The sequence below is a fragment of the Typopeltis vanoorti genome, chromosome 13 (genome assembly GCF_054136105.1).
Source record: "Typopeltis vanoorti isolate ZY-2024b chromosome 13, IOZ_Tvanoo_1.0, whole genome shotgun sequence".
Taxonomy (NCBI): Eukaryota; Metazoa; Arthropoda; class Arachnida; order Uropygi; family Thelyphonidae; genus Typopeltis; species Typopeltis vanoorti.
In genome coordinates, this window is record NC_143561.1 from 79,312,408 (window position 1) to 79,334,055 (window position 21,648).

At 36.4% G+C, this 21,648-nt stretch overlaps 1 protein-coding gene across 6 annotated transcripts in view; it reads right to left on the reverse strand.

Annotated features, from left to right (window-relative positions):
* Positions 1 to 308: 308 nt before the first annotated feature.
* LOC150100308 (CUGBP Elav-like family member 4) overlaps positions 309 to 21,648 on the reverse strand; it is an 865,263-nt gene continuing 843,923 nt past the window's right edge. For 5 of the 6 annotated variants that reach the window (XM_090402317.1, XM_090402318.1, XM_090402321.1 and 2 more), the window contains one exon: positions 311 to 4,574. The gene's annotated coding sequence lies outside the window, so the exon portion shown is untranslated. Of the gene's footprint in view, positions 4,575 to 21,648 lie in introns of all 6 variants that reach the window. The other variant, XR_016549221.1, reaches the window with a different exon arrangement.

The window sequence follows — 21,648 nt, forward strand, 5'->3', positions numbered from 1 at the left end:
TGCAGTTACTGTAAAGTATTTGGATTTTTGTGTTTTTCCCTCTTCAAGAAATGAAAATATCAGAATGAAACATTTTTTATTTATGCTATAAATTTATTAATATATCATTATATAAATTACTATGTACATGCATATGGAAGCTCTTGGCCCGTGATCCTGTGAGGTATGTCTAGATAATCACATATTTGACTTGAAAAAATCACTATGTAATTAAGCATTATGGTATGCACTTCTTGTTCTTGCATTTTTGAAAATTCCATAATTCAGAAGAATCTAGTCCCATATTTGCCTGATTAAAGAAGTTCAGGTGTATTACATTTGGTAACTATATAAATTTTCATGAATGATGATACTGTTGCAGTGTTGTGTAGCTCAAATATCAAAATAAAGTTTGCACTTTTTTTTTTTTTTTTTCCAAAGCTGTATTTTATTGTTATAAGGTAAACATTAGGGTACAAGTTTGATATAATGAATCTGACAGAATAGGCCTAATACAGTGTTCATGATAACAAAGTCTGCAACTGCAGAGATTGAAAATGGACCATTCCACTAAAAAGAATAACTTACAAGAAATAATTATTGGAGAAAATAAATGCCCTTTTTTTGCGAAATCACAAGCCTTTGAAAATGCGAAGTGTAGCAAATATATATATAGTCACGAAAGTTTCGTGCTGAATATAAAATAAAAGCTTGCTGTTGTGCTATGTGTCTATTAAGCCCTGTTTTCTGTAATACCACCGCATTCAGATCACAGGAGGAATATACCTTTCAGAACTTAACAGTTGGTCAATCACTTCAATCCACAGAAGAGGAATGGCCCAACAGAAGCATGCCACGAAGCCTGCAATATTCCCCACTAAAGGAGCGACGAATGACTTTATAATGTGGTGTGGCACGGCAGGGCAGGGCACGAAAATTAAAGGAATGCCTTCCGTCCTTGTAATGAGTGATATGCTATATACATTGTACAGTCCAGGCTCTCATAACATTTTAAAAACTGCAGCAATACCATCAGGTACCCTAGAGAAATAAACTACTTAAATAGCTCGAAGGTGCTGTACAAATAAATAAAATAAATAACTCTACCTTTGTATGTAGAGAACTAACAAACCACGGCGGCCATAATTAATGGTAGTCAATCATTTCCAACCATCAAAGTGCATGATCTATATAATAATGAAACTCTTAAACTACATGTATTAAACAAAATGTGTAATTACATTCTATGCAATAAAGAAGCAGAATAATATATACATATGTGTGTAATAAATTATGCATATACTCACATATATGTATATACATTCTAATATTCTAATGGTGATCATGAACTGATACAACTTGAACCAAGCATCCAAGTGATGCTGGTACCTGAAACATGCACTTATACTTCTAATCAATGACCTTTCATCATTCATGATTCCACTGTCCTTATTCACTAGGCAATGCTTATCTATTAATATATTATCTACATTTTCTCTAAAATTGTGAGAGAAGCAGCATGATGAATGATTATAACTAGGCCTGAACTAACTGCAGTACCTAAGCTAGTCATTGTACAACAGTAATAACTATCAGTCAAATAATACTATAAAATAGGGGAAGAGATCTTAATTGACAGTACACCAAGTTGTTGTTTTGGCACATCTCACAGCAGTTAACTATGCCACAGAAATTTCATCCATATAAAATGTCCTTATAAAAACAACAGTATGGAGTCAATTCCCAACTTAATACTTTTAGTGAAAATGGCAGCACTATATATTTCTAGATGTGTTTAGACAAAACAATATTAATAAACCACTATTTTTCAGACTGACACAACACATAAATTATGTTTCCAAAACAGAGTTCATAGTTTTGCTATTTAAAACAGTCATTCATTAACTAATAAAAAATCATCTTATTAATGGAGATAACAGTACTCTTGATAGAGATATCACAGTATGTAGTGTTGTCAAGCTCTGACATGTCCGTTATCAATTACAATAGTGTTAGGTTTCTATACAAGTTCAATATAACAACATAAATTGTTTTCTTTCCCCTTTTATTTTTTCAATTCATCATGCTGCTTCTCACTAAACTACTACTGGCAATCTACTAAGTAGTATGTAAACTAAGTTATTGTGAACCTATTACTAACTGAGGTAAATACATGATGATCCTTTCTCTCTATTCCCTCTACTCTAGACTTTACCTGCGATAGTCCAGAGTCAAAGGGAGAAGTACCTAATATGGCAAAATTTGAGAATGCACACAATGGTGCAATCTTTGTGCCAAGGCATTTGATGTGTTTTTATTTTTGTTTGTTTGTGTGGTATGTTAAGTAAATGGCAATGTGTATTAACAGATATCTGTTTCCATATTACTGTGGTTATATCTTTGAAAAACATTCTTATAAAAACAGCTTTGGCAACTGGGACAGGAAAAGCATCTTCATCTGCTACATACAAGTCTTTTTTTTTTCTTTCTCCCAGTACTCATTAAACACTGAGAGAAAAAGGGAAGGGAATGGGATAACCCAAATGAAATATTCTGACTTTCTATGAAGATGTAGATACTGGCAAAATTTCTTATATAGTATCTCCTAAGCCATGTTAATAGGAAGCTCTGACAATGTGGATTCTTTGTCTATTTTACTTACCATAGAAAAACTAGGGCAATAACTGCCTTACCCTTCCCTAGTCCCCAGTATAATTCCGAAAACTTCTTTTCAAATCTCCTATAAGAAAAACGGAGAATTGTTTATCTGCTTCATTTTACATATGAAAAGTTTTTTTTTTTTTTTTTTTTGCTTTCTTTTTTTGGTAATAGGAAATGATATCCAATGCACATGTCTGGTATTAATATAACTATTTCTATAATAAACAAGTAACATCAAAAATTGCTTTTCCCCATAAAAAAGCTAATTTTTCTATGAACTAACTTACAAGAGTAGGTTGTAAAAAAACTTTAAAAACAAAACAAAAAAAGATAAGGACAGGGGAAATTAAAAAACAAAAAAAGTCAGCACACACTGCAAAGATATATATATTTAGCATGCAACAAACATTGCACTGAGATGGAATGAAAACTCTACTAAGTACAGCAGCTGGAATGTTGAAATGGAACCTACAACTGTACCTACGATGTAGCCTAAACATTTTTTATACAAGTCATTTAAATTGAAAATAGGTCTTCTCTGGCAAGAACCATCTCAAGACACAGTTGGGACACAATGTTGCCTGATATCAGTAATGTTAAATGTAACTTTCAAAATAAACTCCGCAGGCAGCCCAGGACAGGTGTGCTTGGTCTCTCCTTCTCTAGTCTTAGAAGAGGGACCTCTATAAACTATCCAGATTACTGGTACTGCTCTAACGGTGGACATTACCCAAGATCTAGGAGTGATGAACAGTATAAGCTCGTTGAAGTATGGTAATACTGTGAATCCTTAGTCACACAAGAGCTGTTAACATTAAAGCCACTGACGATGGTGGCAAAAATATGTTCTTGCCCATCTAAGTAACAAGATAAAAAATGTATGTCCAACCCATGCATCCAACACAAGATCTCTTATACATTTAAACCAGTACGTGTAAGGCTCCTTGTTGTATGCTGCACAATATAAACCTGAACAAGGAGCTATCTCCTGCCACGACCAATACTTCTTCCAACAGAATCCTGCCATCATATGATATGGTAAAAGTAATTGTCTTCTTGTACAGCATTTCACAGTTTTCCTCAAAGTAGTCTTGCATTTCAAGAATACCATGACCCCAGGAAAGTTTTTTCCATTTCATGCCAACTTCTGCAAACCTTACTCTGTCAATGGGTGAAACATACCCTGTAATATGTGGTTACTTTACAAGTAGACTAAAGGCAGAAACTACCCTTATTTTCTCTCCTTTTTTTTTCTTGTTACACTCCAGATGGCTGTGAATGGCACTAATTATCTCTTGTTTTCACATCACTTAATTCTTCAATATAAACTCACAGGAAATTATTCTGCTGAAAACATCATGAATATTCTAAAATCTTCTTCTGTCAGAAAACAGTTTCACTGACAAAAATGATCAACTGTAGATGACATCACTGAAGAAATTTCATAGAACAAAACTTTGCAAACTCTGGACACTATGAGTGGATAGAAATTTAAATGCTGTTATCAAAATATTCTGAAAAATAGTGTGCAGATATGCTACATTAATGGGTATGAGTTTCAAGATACTCATATCTTTTTTTCCCCTTCAAATACTGATTCTTGAGATCACAGTACATCTGGAGTGTGCCCCAGCTAAAACTAGCAAATCTGAATAAATATTATACAGTCCATAAGTAAAGGTTTGCAAATACTATCCTACATCTATAAATGCTTGTTTTAAAGCTGCATATCTACAAGGTCCGTCTATGATTAGAACTTTCATGAAAGCAGTTTTTGAGGGTCCTCTTTTAGATTCTATGTTTAGTGATCGGAACAGTATGATAGGGATGAAATGGTCAGAATTCTTTCATCCTTTCTGTATTCATTCAATTCTATATATATTTTCTGTTCAAGGCATGAAGGATCTCCATTTAGTACAACTCTTCTGCAGTATCTAGAGGGAAAAAAAAATAAAAATCAGTGGAGCAACTATTTACACTGCATTACAAATAAAATATAAAAATAGCCACACAGACATACTATTGATGTCAAAACCAAATATCTTTATACAATAAATACTCTATTAAAATGCATATTTTAATTTAAGAGGCAACCAAAAATGAGAAAAAATGTAAATTAAGTTGACAATTTTTTACCTAAAAACAGGATGATCTGCATATAGAACACTAGGCAAAATTTAAAATAAAAAGAAAATTGTTCATCTCTAAATATTTTGAAGTTGGGAACACATTGCAAAAGTGGCTAAATCAGCTCATCAAATCACTTGGTTATTGAAGAATACTTTGACGAGCAAAGACAAGCAAGTTATTGTTCTTTTTGATGGGGAGGAAGTGAAGAGGATCCAGAGGCGAGTGACCAAGATGATAGCAGGTCTATGGAATGAACCTTATGAGAACAGGTTGAAGATTTGTGGGTTGCAGAAATTGGTTGATAGGTGGAAAAGGGGGGTGATATGATTGAGACATTCAAATTAATGAAGGTTTCTGAATGATAAGATTAATTCAGAGGATATTTTTCAGAACAGGACTGGTGGGGGGAGGACTAGAAGCCATCGATGGAAACTGGGCAAGAGTGTGGTTAGCAAGGGTGTTAGAACTAGGTTTTTTACTTGGAGAGTGGTGAATGAGTGGAATAAGCTGCCAGAGTCTGTTGTGGGTGCCATGACTGTGAATGAGTTCAAGGCAAAGTATGAGAGATACTGTGTGGATGTTGAACAGTTGTTCTTGACATGATGTTTAGGGCCTCCCTCAAAAAGACTCCATGGAGTTGCCCGTAATAATAATATTTTTCTACCCAAGTTTAATGATACTGTCACTCTTTTAACTTGACAATTATTTCATCCAAATAAATGATTAATAGTCTGACGTGTAACTTTAGAATGTCACAGATACCAATGACAGTACATCCATAAATAAAAAATCAGCAAGTTATAAAACTGTTATTTTGCATCTTTCACACTGTTATTAGGTTAATATTGTTTGAAAAGAAATATATGGCATCAAAACACTAAATATCTGAAAACTTTTTCTTTTAAGGTTACACGGTGATCAGCATTCATATTTATGAATTTAAGGACACAAAACGCATGTGTTGAAATGATTATTTTATTTATTATTAATAAAATAATAATTGACGTTTCGACCCCTATATTAAGGTCATCATCAAAAAAATATGTATATGAAAACAAGCTACATGCTCTTGTACTCTACAAAGGTAAAGGGAATCTACACTGTTAACTGATCTTTTACGTAGCCTGACCTCTAGTGGTAAAAAAAAAAAACCACTACACTAAACCCTGCTAAAGTCCTCCCATACTAAGATTTTCCTTTTGAACTTGTACAGTTCAGGTTGCTATTGAATGTTTTTTTTAAAAAAAAAAAAAACACTTCACCAAGTCTTCTTGTATTGAGATTTTTCTTTGACTTGTTCTGGTTGCTATAATGGTTGCAATTGGGTCCTCCACGTTTTCGGAATAGTTAGACCGTCATTTTTGTTCAGGTTAGGATTGTGTTTGAACATTTCACATGCTTCTTTAAATTGCCTCTCGAACCAGGTTTTGGTGCAGTGTAAGGGACTTGGTACCTTTTCAATCAATTCTGTGGTATGTCTGGAGTATGTGGTCTGAAAGGCCAGTTTTTCCAAAATGGAGGTATTTAATGTGTCATTTGTGTTCGTCCTTCCTAATTGGGATGGTTCGTCCTGTTTCCCGTATGTATGGTAGGTTACATATGCATTGTATTTTGTAAACTCCTGGGTGGGCTAGGTGTGGAAGAGGATCTTTGGAAGAACTGATGGTGTCTTAATTTTGTAAAGGGGGTCTGAAGGTGGTTTTGATGTTGTATTTGTGGTGTTCTGTCTATTTTTTCCAAAATGCCTCTAACATACGGTATAGCAATGGCAGTCTTTAAATCTTTTTTTTGGGGTTCTTGGGATAGTTTTTTACTTAAACAATTTTTACAAATGTATGGTTGATGATCTCGTATTCCTAGTTTAGAGCTTGCTCATTTGAACAAATAGTTTGAGCTCTGTGTTTAAGGGTGCTTATGACACCTAGTTTTTGTGTTGGTAGGAATTTTTGTATATGTACTGGCCTGTGTGTGTAGGTTTGTGGTAGACTGAGAAGGAGAGACAGCCTGAGGGAAGACGTGTGATGAGTATCTAGGAAAGGAAGAGAGTTGTGTTTTTAAAATTTCACTGCTGAATTGGAAATATTTAGTGCTTCGCGGCCATGGGGCCAAATGGCAAAAATATCGATGTATCTGAGCCAAATTTTGGGCTTTAGGCATACTGACTCTAGAGTCAGCAACCTTCTTTTTGAAAGTAAAAATTGTTTTGCCACACGAAATATCCGGAGCGAAGTACGTGGGCAAAGAGGGCGGTGATGTTGTGTGGAAATATGTTCTGTAGGAGCATAATAGTATCATTCTGGACATTGGTGAAAAGGGCAGTTATGTCAAAGCTGACTAATAAATCTCGGTTGCTGAGTGTAATGCTTTTAATTTTGTTTATGAAATGTTGTGTATTTTTTATGTAGGAAGGGGAATGACCTACCAATTCCTTGAGTGTAGCCGCTTATTTTTTGGCTAAGTGATAATTCGGGCTGTCGATTCCTTCAACAATCAGACATAGTGGTGTTTGTTTTGGGTATTTTTGGCAGCCCATAAATTCTGGGCACGTGGGCATAATGAGGTAATAGTTTTTTGGTATTTTCTTTTGGCCATGTGTTAACGGATTTAATTCAGTTGTTTTCTTTTTGATGCATTTCGTGGGGTTGTAGTTTACCATTTGGTAGGTGTTGTGGTCCGATACCAAATGGTTCATTTTTTCTATGTAGGTTGTCCGATCTAAAACAACAGTAGCATTCCCTTTATCTGCTTTTGTGATGATAATGTCCTTGTTATTTTTTAGGGATTTGATGGCCAGTTTTTTCCGTTTTGTTTAAGTTGTTGCTTAGTTTTTTGTTTGAGTTTAGTATCTGAAAACTTTGTTTACTAAGTGTTCAGTACTACATGTCTTACCAAAAATGCAGCTGTTTCAGTCTATATAGTAAGTTACATAACCTTTTTTTACCACCCATTCTCCAAAACAAAATAATTCTGGAGGGGGGACAGTTGAGTACTGAACATCTGAGTACTGACTTTTCTATCCTGATGGATGGGAAATTCAGTACCCAGTTAACAGATGAAACTGCAAATAGCACAGCCTGAAATAAACCCTTCACTAACATGTATCTAAGTGATATCACATCCCTCTTCCTGTCTATCAGGCCTTACAGGTAGCGCTCCTTGCAGTTCTCATACCCATCATTCCAGATAACCTGATTCTACCTTAAGCATCTCTATGGAATCTTTCCATACAATAAAAATTCTGCAAAACTCCTTCTCTCGAAAACAACGTGACTTCAAACCCTCACAGTAGTCCATGTGCAGTCCAGTCACATGTCACATGTTTGGTGGAACTATAAATCCTCATTATTTCTGCATATCACTGTACTCCTCATCAGTATCATAAAAGGTTGTATTAGCCTCACATTTCTCAAAAGGCATCTAAATTTCAGGTCCATGTGTATTATCACTTCTCAAGTCCCATAATAATAAACTCCACCTTCTCCCCACCAAATGAATACAGAGCATCTTTGAATTTCCCCCAGTTTCAAAAACCTGGCACTTCAAAACAGTGATCTATCTATCAACTCCACTCATTTTTTCACACAGTGTATTCAGATCTTTCTGGAGAGCAACGCCACCATCATGAGCTTAGTTTCTCATAGATTTTGGAACATAGAATCTGCAAATAACTGCAAATCCACATTTAAATGTCTTCCAATCTCATCAACATATATGTTCAATACCAATGTTCTAAAGCAGGACATATGGCAAAACCACTGGTAACCTTTCCTCTTATGAGATACTGCTCCCCATGTTTAATTTACTGATATCCATCAGACATCCAATCTCCTGTCCCCTCCATGTGGGGGCACCTGTTCGTGGTGCCCAGTGATGGTACTGGCCCTTTTCATTCTTTCTCTTTTTCTTTTCTTTGCTCTACTTCTCCCAAGTATTTTTCACTATCCTTTTTTCCCAGACCCTCATCACTGGAATCCAATGCCCTGCAGCTATGTTTGCCTTGTGGTGCGACCCGTGGACATCAGAAAGAGGGATCCTGGTAGTCTTGCAGTACTTCAGTCCCTGCTTCGGCAAGACGGGTGGTCCTGGATGGCCCAGCCAGGATCAATTGACTAGTGGGCTTGCCTGCAAGGGTCAACGGTGTTGCAGTAAGTCTCTCACCCCATGGTCCAGGGTCGGGATTCTAGGCTTGCTGTAATGGTGGTATAGTGTCTGGGGTAGCCCTCGTGTTCCACTCCTGAGCGCAGTGTTTGCTTGCTGGTCAGTGGGCGTCCATATGTGGCTCCGTGGTGGATGGAGAGCTCTGGCACAAAACCAAAAACTCCTTGAGCATGAATCCTTCATCCTTAAACATTTCAGGAGTCCTAACCGAGTCCAAACCAAGTAGCATATGGGAACAGAAATAAGAAACAAAAGATATATAATACTACTATAAATGTACCAACATTTTTAATTATTCATGCAACAGGTGTAAAAAAAAAAAAAAAAAAAAAAAAAAAACTAAGCTAAGTTTTTAACCAAGAGTAAGCTGGATGATCTCCCAGTCAGGGAGATCATCCAGCTTACTCTTGTGCATGTCACCCTTCTTTATTCAAAAGGGTTTAGAAGGACTGGCAGGACCTCCCAAAACTGTTAAGAAATTATGTTCTGGTGACCTTGTGGAAACGCTGTATAAGGAACTTCCTGAGAAACTACCGAGAGCAACGACAATGGGTGAAATACAAATCACAATAACACCTCATAAAACACTCAATTCCAGTGGAGGAGTGATATCAGAATGGGATCTCCTTGATGATCCTGATGAGGAGATATGTTCAGAGCTTAAAGATCAAGGAGTGACAGGTGTGAGGTGCATCCTGATATGTAGGAACATTTGCCTGGTTTCAACCAAGAACATTATCCTTACTTTTGATACACCTAAGCCTTCGACATCTGTAAAAGCAGGGTATCTCAGCTGTCCTATTAGAATGTACATCCCTAACCTGCTGAGATGCTTTAAATGTCAGAGATATGGACATGCCTAAACTGCCTGTCGTAGTTCTAATACCTGTGCCCAACGTGGTAGTAAAGAACGTAACAAATCTTGCTGTGCAAAAACTGTCAGGGAGATCATCCAGCTTACTCTTATGCATGTCAGAAGTGGAAAGATGGGAAAGAAACACACACACACACACAAAAAAAAAAAGAGCAAAACATAACATATCTGGATGCAAAAAGAAAGCTAGCCACCATCACATCTGTTCTGAGAAGGTAACAATTAAAGTGGCAACAGCAACTCAAACCTGTATGTCTGTTCCACCATCTGATAATTTCACCATACCTGCACCTTATGATTGCGAGTGCTTCTCTGTTGAGCACATCAATCACATGACCTATGGCATTACTCCAGAGATAACTTTAAACATGGTCCCACTTGATGAAAACCCACTTGTCAAAAAAAAAAAAAAAAAAAAAAAAAAAAAAAAAAAAGCAAAGATATCACTCAAAGATAAACCACCAGACATTCGCACAGAAAAAAATGGATACTTTGGTACCCACTGAAAGTAAACTAAACTTACCAGCTCTTAGTAATGGGTTTAGGTTTTCAACAGAAAAAAAGTGTCTGTGTACACTTCTGTCGAAAACGCACTCATCACCCATATCTTGAATAAAGAATGGGATGCACTGTTATTCCAATTTCTTGGAACTCATCTTTAACAGAAAACTTACATTTCTAGCACACATTCATCATCTAAGAGAAAAGTACAAGAGAGCGTTGAACCTCCTTTGCTCTCTATCCTCTACTGAGTGGGGTGCTGATCGAGCTTCATTGTTCCATCTTTATTGTGCACTTATATGTTCAAAGCTGGATTATAGGTCTCACATCTATGGTTCTGCAAGACAGAATAACCTGCGATGGTTGGATTCCATTCCATCATCAGGGTATACGGATAGCTACTGGTGCCTTTTGCACATCACCCAAAGTCTTTATGTTGAAGCAAATGAACCGGCCGTATCACTTCAACAGAAACAATTGTCTCTTAAGTATGTCCTAAAGATAAAGTCTCTCCCAGATCTTCCTACACGGACTAGTGTCTTTTCTCTGCATTGGGAGGCTCAATATCACACACTTCAAACTGCTATACGTCCTTTTGGTATGCATGTTAAAGAGATTGTGCAAGCTGTTGGTATGAATGTTGACAACATTGTCTACACTAAACATAACTCCTACCATGGCAGATTTGAACTCCATCCTGCAACCTCTCACTTTGTCAGCTACAGAAGTCTCATACACCATCATCTGTCTACCTGCAATTGTTTAATGCACACAGAGCAGCACATGCTGATTTCTTGCCCATCTATACTGATGGTTCAAGAACTAATATCTCTGTTGACTGTGCTACTGTGTTTCCTGACATTATTATCTCCAACCAGAACCCAGCAGACTTCAGTAATTATACAGCAGAGTTACATGCCATTCAGCTTGCACTTGTGCATATAAAACTACTACCAAAAGTGTATAATTTATACAGACTCATTGAGCTCTTTACAGGCTATCTCCTCTCCTATGTATAATCCACATCCAGTACTTTATGTGCTACACCTGTTTCACAAAATGAAAACCCTTAATTTTGATGTTCAGTTGTGCTGAACATCAAAATTAAGGGTTTTCAACTGAACTACCAGCCATGTTGGAATTAAGGAAAATGAGGCCGCAGATGCAGCTGCTAAATTAGCTCATACTTTCTCCACATACTGTTTGACAGTACCATATACAGACAACTTATAAGATCAAAGCTAATTGCTTCAATGGGAGTCATCATGGCAAGAAGCACTGACAAACAAATTATATGATATTAAACCTGAAATTAAGCATTAGCATTCTAGTCAATGTATAAAGAGAAGGGAGGAAGTTGGTCTTGCTAGGCTCTGCATAGATCACAGTCATCTTCTGCATTTTTATTTACTGAGGGCTGATGACCCTCCTATATGTCAAAAATGCAATACACATCTCACTATTTGTCATATTCTGGTGGAGTGCCAGCACGAGAGAGGAATGAAATTTTTACCTATCTAACCAAGCCATATGTGCTCAGGCAGACTGCATGATGTTTTTAATTTTTTACAAAGAATTAATTTGTACAAACACATTTGACTGTAATTTTGTTTATATATAAATACCGCATTGCTTAACTTTTATACATATATATTATTCATTAGTTTAAATTTTGACCAATTATGTATTGCTGTAGCCCTTGATCTTGTATATTTGTGTAACCATGTTGTAAATTTTTTTTTTTATTATGTAAATACCACATTGCTAAACTTAATTTTTAAGCATAGACACAAATTTAACGAAGATAAAATTTGATTTTTAAGTCGCGCGTTGAAAAAATATATGAAAAGATAAATGGTTACTACAGTTTGTAGACCGTCTTATATCGAAACTGCATTGTATAAGTACCGCGTTATATGAGGGTTACCTGTACTTTTTAATTCAGTTAATTAAGACAGATTTATAGCTGAAATATTGTTATGATAATAAGTTAACTAGGGAAAAAAAATTCAAATCGATATCTCAATTAACAATAAATAATACGAATGTAAATTATGGTATTGAATGCATGTAACAGTGCTATATATAAATAAATCTTCATACATCAGGCATACAAACATAATCATACAAAATTTCTTCTTACTTCTCTTCAAGATCACAGAATTTGAGGAGAACATACAAACACAATTAGTTGACTCCAAATTTAATAAGCACTCTCAAGTAATCGGTGAAATAACTCATACCTGTTTTCAAAAAAATAAAATAATTGTGCACAATATTTCTTGAGTAAAATCATGTCTGTTCTTTCATGTCTCCTTTAAAATATATTTACATTATATTTTTTATTTTATTTAATTATGTTTACAGGATACGTTGAGCAGCAGACTTCTAAATGGAACTGTATGTTACTTCAGGGAAAACGTATACAATTACTTCATAGCCATTTTTTTCACACTTAGCTTCCTCTTAAAGATATTCTATCTGTTAATTTGGGAAAACTGTTTCCACCTTCAGGACTGGGGTAAGGTAGTACGACACCGGGCATCTCGCAGCAAAGGTGGAGCAAAGCTAACATCACTCCTATCTCAGTATCTCCCATAATGCAAAACACATCTCCTTACGTATATATATAATATTATGCATTAAGGGAAGGGCCACTACCCAGACTAGTTTCGACCTTTATTGAGGTCTCTTCAGTGGGAGCCAGTCTCCCAAGTGGAGATACCAGGCAGAAGCAATGGCAAGATAATCTTTACCTATAGGAGTTGCCAAACAGTGTGCCACCTTTTTATTAAATTACTCTGGATTTAGAGAAAGATGTCGAAAGTTTATTTTTCACTTGGTTAGACTATAATAAATTTAGTTTAATCCTTTATCGAAGTGTGAGCAAACAAAGCTTGCGCCTGAAAATATCTTCAGGACTGGGGTAAGGTAGTACAACACCGGGCAACTCGTAGCAAAGATGAACCACTGAAGAAACCTCAATAAAGGTTGAAACTAGTATGGGTAGTGGCTCTTCCCTTAATGCATAATATTATACATATCTGCAAGGAGATGTGTTTTGCATTATGGGAGATACTGAGATAGGAATGATGTTAGCTTTGCTCCACCTTTGCTACAAGTTGCCCGGTGTTGTACTACCTTACCCCAGTCCTGAAGATATTTTCAGACGCAAACTTTGTCTAACTTCCACTCCCTAGGGACCATACCAGAGTTCAAACTTAAATTAAATATCCAAGTAATAGGGGTTGACAATTCATTTGCACATTCACGCAACACCCGAGCTGATATTCCATCTAAGCCTACAGCAGTGTTTGCATTTAAATTTTGCAATATATTAAATACCTCTGATTCTTTAGCTTCAATTTTCACATTAGTTATTGCTACAGGTATAGAGATATCCTCACTTGGGTGATAGACTTTTGAAAAGTGATCACTCAGTAACTCGACTATTTCATCTGATTTTGCCACCTCAATACCATCAGCACCCACTAAAGTTATCCTTCCAAAGTCATTCTTCCTCTTACTTGCTACATAGCGGAAGAACTCTTTGGGATTACCCTTGATCTCTTTGGCTAAGATCTTCTCATAATCTGATTTAGCTTTTCTTACTATGCTGGTAACCATCCAGAACCTAGCCGTTCTTTCTGGTAGCTTGGATCTACTAAAAGAAAAAATGGAGCTGTCTAGCTACTTAAACGCAGATATCTGGATAATCCTAGAAAGGATTACGGACAACACAGCAAACCACATCCAACAAACGAAGAAAGAAAACCTAATTTCCATATTTCAAAGACTAAAAGAACGACAAAACCAGCTGCCATATTCAAAGTTTGCCACAGTGAACAACAACAACAACCAACCAGAAACAACAGGAGCCACCAATCACCCACAGGAATTAACCTATCTAACCACGCTCTAAACAAAGACAAAATCTCTATAGTTAACAAAGGTTTAAATTTTGCTATAGCACCGAAAAAAAACGATAGACAAACTTGAAGTTTTTTGTAATATGGAAAGAGGCCTAAGATTCATGCCTAATAACATAGCAGACAAAATACGTATAGAAACTGCAAGCATTTTAAACCATAACAAAACAATAACAAGCAACATAACTAAACACGAATTAACAGCGATAAAATCACTTAAAACAAATCCAAACATAGTAATAACCAGAGCCGATAAAGGAAATGCCACTGTCATTTTAAACCATACCACTTATACAGAAAAAATGAATCTGCTGGTCTCTGACAATAACACATAGAAATTAGTTAACTACAACCCAACTAACAGAACAAAAAACAAAACAGAAAAACTACTTAAATCAATTACCACATGGCCCGAAGATACAGTCAAAAAACTGTTCCCTCATTACACGCACTCCCCTAGAATTTACGAGCTACCAAAAATTCACAAAGAAAACATCCCGCTAAGACCTATCGTTGAAGGAATTGATAGCCCGACATATCACTTAGCCAAAAAATTAGCGGCAACACTCAGGGAGTTGGTAGGTCATTTCCCTTCCTATATCAAAAACACACAACACTTCATAAACATCATCAAAGACATTACATTAGAAAAAGATGATTTATTAGTCAGTTTTGATGTCTCTGCCCTCTTTACGAATGTCCCAATCAATGACACAATCCTTCTCCTACAGAACAAATTCCCTCCAGATATCACGGTTGGGTTATTTTGTATGACAAAATGCCTTCTACTTACAAAAAGAAGGCACAGCCATGGGCTCGCCATTATCCCCCCATATTGCTAACTTTTACAAGGAACATTTTGAGCAACTTGCCCTAGATTCCTCCCCTCTAAAACCCAAAGTCTGGCTTAGATACGTTGACGATGTTTTCGCGATCTGGTCCCATGGCCGCCAGACATTAGACACATTCCTTAGCCACCTAAACAAACAGCACAAATGCATACAGTTCACAATTGAAATCGAAAAACACAACATCGAAAAACACAACACACTTCCGTTTCTAGATACACTTGTCACACGTCTTCCCTCGGGCAATCTTTCCTTCACTGTTTACCGAAAACCGACACATATGGGACAATATATACACATAAACTCCTACCACCACCCAACACAAAAACTAGGTGTCATCAACACGCTAAAAAACAGAGCTCAGACGATTTGTTCCAGTGAACAGGCACTGAAAGATGAATTTAAAATTATCAGTAATAACTTACAAAAAAACGGATACAGCCAAAACACTATAAACAAAATTCTCTACAAAACCACAATAAAAAACAAAGACAAACCAGACTACAGTAAAACTATAACCATTCCCTACATTAAAGGAATATCAGACAAAATAAACAGTGTACTACAAAAGTACAACCTCAAAGCCATCTTTAAACCTCCTGCAAAATTAAAAAGCTTACTCAACTCATCCAAAGACCCACTCCCTCTACTAGCTCACCCTGGAGTATACCGGATTTATTGTACTTGCAACATACCATATATAGGAGAAACAGGACGCACTATTCCTATTAGACAAAAAGAACAAACGACACATTAAATATAATAATTATGGTGAAGCTGGCCTTTCTGATCATGCCCTGAATACCTTACACAGAATTGACTGGAAAACCACCAGCTGTCTACATCACACTAGAACATGGTATGAACGGAAATTCAAGGAATCCTGTGAGATTATCAGTAACCATCCCAATCTGAACAACGATGGTTTAAAAATCCCAAACATATAGAAGGTATATATTCGACCTTCCTCACCAAGAACAACTATAAAGAGGACTGTAGAAAATCCAGTATTGTAAATCAAAAATAAGAATTGTAATACTAAAAATAGGCCAATTGTTTCTGAAAGAAAACCATCTAAAAGAATGTTTATTCCTGTCATTGTAAAAATTTATTTTTATTTAAAAAAATTTTTTTTTTTATTTATTTTTTATTTTATTTTATTTTTTTTTCCGCCAGAGGTCACGCCAGTAGAATAATATGTGATCAAATCATTGTTTCTCTAGCTTACAGTTAATGATGTAACTCAGCTTGTCCTGTATATTTATGTATGCTCCAGATGATGATCTTGATGTGAAGATCGAAACATTGGGATAATAAAAAAAAGTTTTTTTAACACGGTTGTAAATTCCATAAAATTTTTAAAATGAATGCTGATCACCGTGTAACCCTAAAAGAAAGAACTAATATTCCACCCTTCCAACCACATCCACATTTTTATTTTTATTATTTTTTTAAATCTGATATCCTAATTTTGCTTCATCTTTATAAGTAGCTCTAAAAAGTAAAGCATTATGTAAAACTAATTAAACAGAAATCATGGTAAGACGTTCGTACGAACACAGAAAGGTGGTAATTCTGGAGGCTGTTGAAGAAGCTTAGAAATGATGGAAAGAATACTGTAAAAGGAATTAGAGATGAAAACTGAAGATACAGATATTCTACTTCTCTGGAGTAATTACTTTGAAAGACTGTTAATTAAATGAAACAAGCAGTAACAGAACATTGTAGGAGACCCAAACTATCCACACAATCTATCAAACTTCTCTTTGAATCTATTAACAGACACAACTGACTCTGGCACCACTATTCCACTTATTTACAAATCTCCAGGCAAAAAATCTAGTCCTCACACCCCTACTAACCACACCTTCATTCAATTTCCAGGGATGACTTCTTGTTTTGGCCCCTCTAGCCAAGTGGTGAAACATTTCCTTTGCATCAACCCTTTAAGCAACTTAAATGTTTCTATCATATCCCCTCTTTATCCCCTATCAACGAACTTCTGCAAACCAGACACCCTCAATCTTTCTTCATAGGGAACATTCCACAGTCAACTCACCATCTTGGTCACTTGCCTCTGAATCTTCTCCACTGCTTTCTCATCCCAAGAAACCCAGACCTGAGTACATCCAGATATGGATGTATCAAGGCCTTATAAAGAGGAATAGCAACTTCCTTATCTCTACTTGTTAGGGTGTTCTTCAATAGCCAAGTAATTTTATAAGCTATGTTATAAACTTTAGCAATACATCCTCTAAACTTCAACTCTGTTTACAACCATCCCTAAATCCCTAGTTTCATCTATTTCCTGGAGTACAGTTCCATCAATGTGGTAGACAGCTTGTACTCTATTTATCCCAAAATGCATAACTTTACATTTCTCCACATTATACTGACACCCATTATTAAATTGTCCTGTAAGCTCTCCACATTGCCTTGATTAACTATTACTCTACCTAATTTTGCATCATTAGCAAACAACTGAATATTTCCTTTCAGGTTATTTCCTATATCATTTATGTAGAAATTAAACAGTAGTGGTCCAGGCAAACCACTAGACCCCTGTTTTTGCCTTGATTCTTCCACTCCATATAACACTTTTTGATATCTGTTCAGCAGCCGTTCTCTTATCCACATAACCAGTGTCATATCCATCCCCATTTGTTCTAATTTGTGTAACAGAGTTCCATGTGGTATTCTGTCAAATGCCTTTGCAAAATCCAGCAGAATCATCGTGTAGCCATTTCCTTTATCCAACTCAGTGGTTACTCTATTATAAAAAGTTAGTAAATTACTAAAGCATGACCAACCCTTTACAAAATAATGTTGCCCCTCATACGGTATCATATTCTTATCCACCCACTCTTGAATTCTTTTTATGACCAATTTTTCCAGTATTTTTACCACCATGCCCGAGATACTGAGTTACTTATAATTTGCTACTGCATTCTTAGAACTTCCTTATGCAAGAGAATTATTTTGCCTTCTTTACACTCCCTTGAAACTCTAGTAGATGTGAGACTTAAACCACCTAAATAGAGGAATTACCAGTTCCCTTGTACATTATTGCAAAATCCAAGCTGATATCCCACCTAATTCCATAACTATATTTACACTGAGGTTCTGCAATATCCTAAGAACCTCCAATTCATCCACCTCTGTTTCCACATCAGTCTCTATCACATATGTTACATCAATAACCTCATTTTGCAAGGGTATATCATCCAAGTGAGGATGATATACCCTTGCAAAATGGTATATCATGCAAAGTAGTCACTTAGCAACTCAACTATTTTATCTGCTTCTGTCACCTTGTCACCATCAGCACTCATTAAGGTTAATCTTCCATACTTGAGGTAGAAAAAGCCATCAAAAGCTCGAAATCTAGAAAGGCAGATCTTTAACTTACAGATCTGAGAACTGGATTAAAAATAAAACCCAAGTCCACTGATATGAGAGCTCTGAGTAGGATTAGGGGAGTGAACAAATGGCATCAATGGGAGTATCATACTAAATATTAGGAAAGAACTTCTTGACATCTTTAGCATTCAGAAATGTGTTAGCAGAGCAATCTCAGGTGGTATGGTCACTTAAACAGAGAGGAAAAATTAGCAAAACAAGTGTTTTTTTTGCCTGGAGTAGTTAATATTTGACCAGAAATGCTCAAATATGGTGGTACAAAAGTTTTATAAGGGCTACACTGCATAATTCAGAAGGCATGGTCAGAGGGTTGAATTCCAGATGATTGGAGTAGAGCTTTCATAACACCCATCTATAAAAAGGGAAATAAAACTGAATGTGGGAATTACGGAGGAATTTTCTTACTGAGTGTTGCTGGTAAGATTTATAGAAATTTTGGAAGGGAAGCATGGCGAAGAACAAGCAGATTCAGGCCAAAAAAAAGAGATTGTCAGGATCAGATTTTCACTTTTAGACAAATAGTTGGGAAATCTGGGGAATATAATAAGGATCTGCATTTAAGTTTTGTTTAAGGTCTTGTGGAGCACCATCCAGCGATCCAAATGCTGCAAAACTTTACATGAATGCATTGTGCATAATGCAGAAGCGATATCTGAGAAAAAAAAGTAATTTCAAAATTCACCACCAGGGGCAATTTAAAAACCAAATACATAGAATTTGCATATCACGCAACTCAGCAGGTGTCAGGAGGGTATAAAAAGATGGACATGGGGTTTCCCCCTTCATTCTGGTTGTTAATAGCATCCGTAGTGATGCCACTAACCTTGCCCATGAATCTGTACTACCTAAACATTGCAATGATGTTACTTCACTCCATGAATTTTGTTGTCTGAACAAATGTCGACGTCCACTATCCCCATATTGAAATGAACTGATTACTCATTTCGAAGAAAGGGAATCAATGGGAGTTAGACCTGGAAGATGTCGCAAAACAATCAGTTCACAACAAGTGAATGAAGTTTCTACTACCATTGTGGAGCAGGCCATGAATAAGTGTTGATTCCTGCAGTGCATGTGCTGTATCAAGACACATGGATGTGCTTGACAACTGTCAGGAAAATTCTGCATTTCTATCTATTAAAGATGGCCCTGATACAGGAGTTGTGCCTGCAGGACTTTGAAAGTCAACTAACATTCCTTGCTCGAGAGTTGGACACTGCTGGCCGTGGATGATTTTGTGGGGAGATGAGGCTCACTTTTATCTGAATAGAGCTGTGAATACCCACAACTGTCAGTCCAACAAATTCTTTTGCATTTGCCCAAAGTTACTGTCTGGTGTAAGTTTACAGCTTTGTTTATCATTAGACCATTCTTCAAACAGGACCCGATTGGAAGACATCCCCTGGTCTGGTCCTGTGACTTGCTCAGCTACTGCTATCGTGATATGATAAACAATTTTGTTGTGCCACAGCTACAGCAGTGCCTGTGCATGGATTTAGTCATTTTCATATAGGATGGAGCCCCTCCACACATTGGTCAATCTGTACAGGAGATTCTTCAAGAACATTTCATGGAAGCCATAGCAATCAGCCATGCATTTCCCACTGCATTGCTCCCCCGTTCATCTGAACTCCTGTGACTTCTGGCTCTGGGGATTTCTCAAAGACAAGGTTTATCAGGATCATCCTGATAACCTGCTAGCACTGAAAGACAGTAGAATGTAGCATGTGCACAACATTAGTCCCGACCAGCTACGGTCTGCTGTTGAACAGACTGTGCAAGGGATGCAGTTTGTGACAGAAGGAAAAGGGTAGCAGATTGAACAGTACAACCTGTGAATGCATAATGGAAGTGAATAAACATGTGTCATTTTTTTCTTCTTACACATACATACACAGTTACTACATCTACATTTGGTACATCATACAGTGCCTCCTGGTGATAAATTTCGGAACTACTTTTTTTTCTCTCTCAGATATTGCTTCTGCATGATGAACAATGTATTCTTGCAAGAATTAGCAGAATTTGGACCACTGAGTGGCGCTCCACAAGGCCTTAAACAGGAATACTTTAATATTGTTAATGCTGTACTACAGTTACATGATGTAAATGGGACATTACATAAAGCAATGCTTAGTTTATAATTGAGTTGTAAGTTAGCAGTTAGAATTGAAGGAGGCACAGGAAGATAGTTTGATGTTAAATCAGGTGTGTGACAAAGATGCACATTATCTCAACTATTATTCATCATTCTATATGGATTGCATTATGAAGGAAACTGGTATTAAACCTGACATCAAAATTGGAGATGCCAATCATAGTATATGCAATAAATGCAGTAGATGTAATAAAAAGACAAAGACAATGAAAATAGGCAGAAATATTGAAAACATCAACTGCATCCTGAATGGAGAACCTATAGAACAAGTAAAACATTTCAGCTATATAGGCACAATATTTATTGAAGATGGTAAATTAAATATGGAAATATACAACAGAATTAGTAAAGCTGGTATGGTAAGAAGTCAGCTGAATAAATTTATATGGAATAAGAGAGAAATTAGTCAAAACAGTAAACTAGCTACACAAAAGACAGTATTCAACAATTTTAACTTACAGATCTCAGAACTGGATTAAAAATAAAACCCAAGACCACTGATATGAGAGCTCTGAGTAGGATTAGGGGAGTGAACAAATGGTATCAATGGGAGTATCACACTAAATATTAGGAAAGAACTTCTTGACATTTTTAGCATTCAGAAATGTGTTAACAGAGCTAATCTCAGGTGGTATGGTCACTTAAACAGAAAGGAAAGATTAGCAAAACAAGTGTTTTTTTTTTTTTTTTTTTTGCCAGGATGGCAGAAAAAGACGCAGAGGAAGACCAAGATCTATTATTACTACTATTATTATCTGACCTCCATGGAGTCAGACTCATCATGAGAAGTACATGCTATCACACACACACAAAGGTCATCCATCTGTGCTTTAAACTGATTCAGGCAACGCATTCCACTCACCAACAACTCTCCATGCAAAGAGCCCTCCCCTCACATCCTCTTTCTAGGGATGGCCTCTTTTTCTACCTCTGTCCCATTCTATGAAAAATTTCTTCCATGTCAACCTGTTAATCTAACTTATACAGGGT